Source organism: Sphaeramia orbicularis, chromosome 14 (genome assembly GCF_902148855.1).
Source record: "Sphaeramia orbicularis chromosome 14, fSphaOr1.1, whole genome shotgun sequence".
Lineage (NCBI taxonomy): Eukaryota > Metazoa > Chordata > Actinopteri > Kurtiformes > Apogonidae > Sphaeramia > Sphaeramia orbicularis.
Genome location: NC_043970.1, coordinates 25,653,032 through 25,655,757, shown reverse-complemented (window position 1 = coordinate 25,655,757; position 2,726 = coordinate 25,653,032).

The following is a 2,726-nucleotide window of genomic DNA, read 5'->3' as shown; positions in this document are numbered from 1 at the left end:
GACCATGACCAGTGAGTATACGGATTTACCGCTATATTAAAGAGCCAACCATTTTTACCTTCACACAGTACAATAAAAACGTATACTGCATTACATTAACTTTCAACTTAAAATAAAAGATGTCTCGTAAAATGTAATTACATGCTTTTACCTACATATTATATTTAAATGCACATTTGCTTTACTTTATTACAGTTTTGTGCACCCTTAGGGCCCACATGTCTACTCTGTCTCCATCTTTTGTTTTAGTTCCTAGTTCATCTTAAATGGCACATATTCTTCCTGTCCCAGGCAGTGAAAACCACTGTGTGTTGTTTGAACTTCATTTCTAAGTTTAAGGTGACTAGTGTTGCATACATTTGCAGGTGTACATGAGCCAGACACAGTAACTTAGGCATACAGGCACATTGTCATATTTCAGAACTTTATTGGAAAATCTGTCCCTCAGCCTATATATAGAAATAAGCATGGGCTGTTATCTTGGATGTAGACAGACTGAAAAGGTGCTATGTTTTTTTAAGGTATATTACAGTCTATAACAAGAAAGTGATTAATATGTAGTTCTCTTCAGACAGTTACACAATGTACTGTAATCTTATCCCTTTACTTTAACTTTCTTTTTTTTTTTTTTTTTACTTTTTTAAATTTATTTTTTCATGTTATGTTTGATGTAGATGACACTCTATATGTCCACCCAAACAGTATTCATTAGCCTCACAGCATAATTGCCTGAGTCATATTATATTATATTAATAGTATTTTATAGATAGATAGATAGATAGATAGATAGATAGATAGATAGATAGATAGATAGATAGATAGATAGATAGATAGATAGATAGATAGATAGATAGATAGATAGATAGATAGATAGATAGATAGATAGATAGATAGATAGATAGGATAGATAGATAGATAGATAGATAGATATTTATTTTTCAGGTCATAGCTTAATGATGAAAAGTTAAAGCAGCAGTATTAGAAGAGTAAAGTTACCATATATCACAATTTGGCCACAAATCTGACTTAAGCAAGCATGCCTATGGGACTAACAATTTGTTTGTTAAGTTTATTATTTATTTGTTTATTTATTTAGTTATTTATTTGATTTATTTGCAGTTGACACTCTGCTTTTCATTTTAAAATTTTTTGGTATGATTTTGGTGCAGATGATATTCCATACATCCACGCTAACATCTTTACTTGTGTAGTTATTAGTTTATATTTATTTTATTTTCCTTACAGTTGCACTCAAAACTCCCTGCTTTAAGTGGAATTATTATTGGTATATTATTTATTATTTATTGTCTACATATGCATTTGGTCCATTCATCCATTTTTAATATCTTATTTGTGTATTTATTAATTTGGGTTGATTCCTTTATTTATTAATGTGTTTTGTTTTATTTTCTCTGCAGTTGACACTTCATGGATCGACTCTCGCGGCCTGGCGGTGACGTCACGGACGGGCGGAGCGGACATTCCACCGTTGCCCGTCTACTTTTTGTCTCTACGTGGAGGAGGGCAGGACTGACTCCACACTGGACGCTGTCTGAATTTCAGGCGCACCAACAGTGAGTACCAATTTCCTGGCAACTCTTGTCCACGACTTCTTAGAGCTAGAGTTTATCTCTGCGGGGTTTTACTTAAATAGCAGCTTTGTCTTAATCTTTCCTCTGTGTGATGGCCGTTTTATCCTGAGTTTGCAGGGGAGGATTTGCCGGAGTAAACAGTTCCTGCCTATAAAACTTGCACGTCTGTCGTTAGCCGGTTAGCTTTAGCTACATCTTCACTGGGCTTTTTTTTATCTTCACAGTTCATGGCCATGGAAAAGTCCTGATAATGTTCACTAGTTAGTGTCCTTGGGTTTTGTAATTTGTATCATTAAGGCACTGCAAATAGGTACGCGAACACACATCGCTAACTCGCTCCTGTTGTGAGTAATGCGTATTGAAAATGTTAGATACAAGCTTCTTTGTGTTTCCATGTGGAATATAGAAAGTATTATGAGTTCGTATGGCAAAGAGAACAAAGAAACACCTAGGTGGAGCCTGAAATACTTACATTAATGTCACCGTACATGACAGAGCCATATGAACCTACCTTTGGTCACCTCCAGTCCATCACAGCCCTGTAAGCCATAGGTGTGTGTGTGTGGTGTGTGTGGTGTGGGTGTGTGTGTGTTGTGTCTGTGCAACTGTTTGCTTTTCTGATGACAAACCTCCCACGTTTTTTCTTGTTGACATTTTATTATGATGCCAAACAGAATTGTAGTAAATGTTTTACCTTCTATTTAACATGCCTGCCCCTCCCTTTTTCAGCCACATTTCTGTAGTGTGGCAATTGCAAGTGGAATTCACTCACACATAATAATCTATCACAAAAAAACATTTGAACTCTTAAATAATATGGATGTAAAAGGTATGCTGAGAAAAGAAACTGACTTGCGTTTTTGGTGTAAAACATCGAACTATGTATATATACTTGTTTACTTCTCTTGAGTGATTTTCCAGATATTTCCTGCAGTCCCATCTGGGATCCCAATTTCTCAACTGTCTGAGCATGTTGAGCAAAAAGCATGTCTGCTAGTGCCATAGACCCACATTTAGAACTCAATACTGTGACATGGAACAAGTGTGTTGTGAATATACAGCAGTTTCTCATCAGTGATTCAGACTGCTCAATCACCTCTGTTCATTCCTCATGACATGGCTCATTACATACTT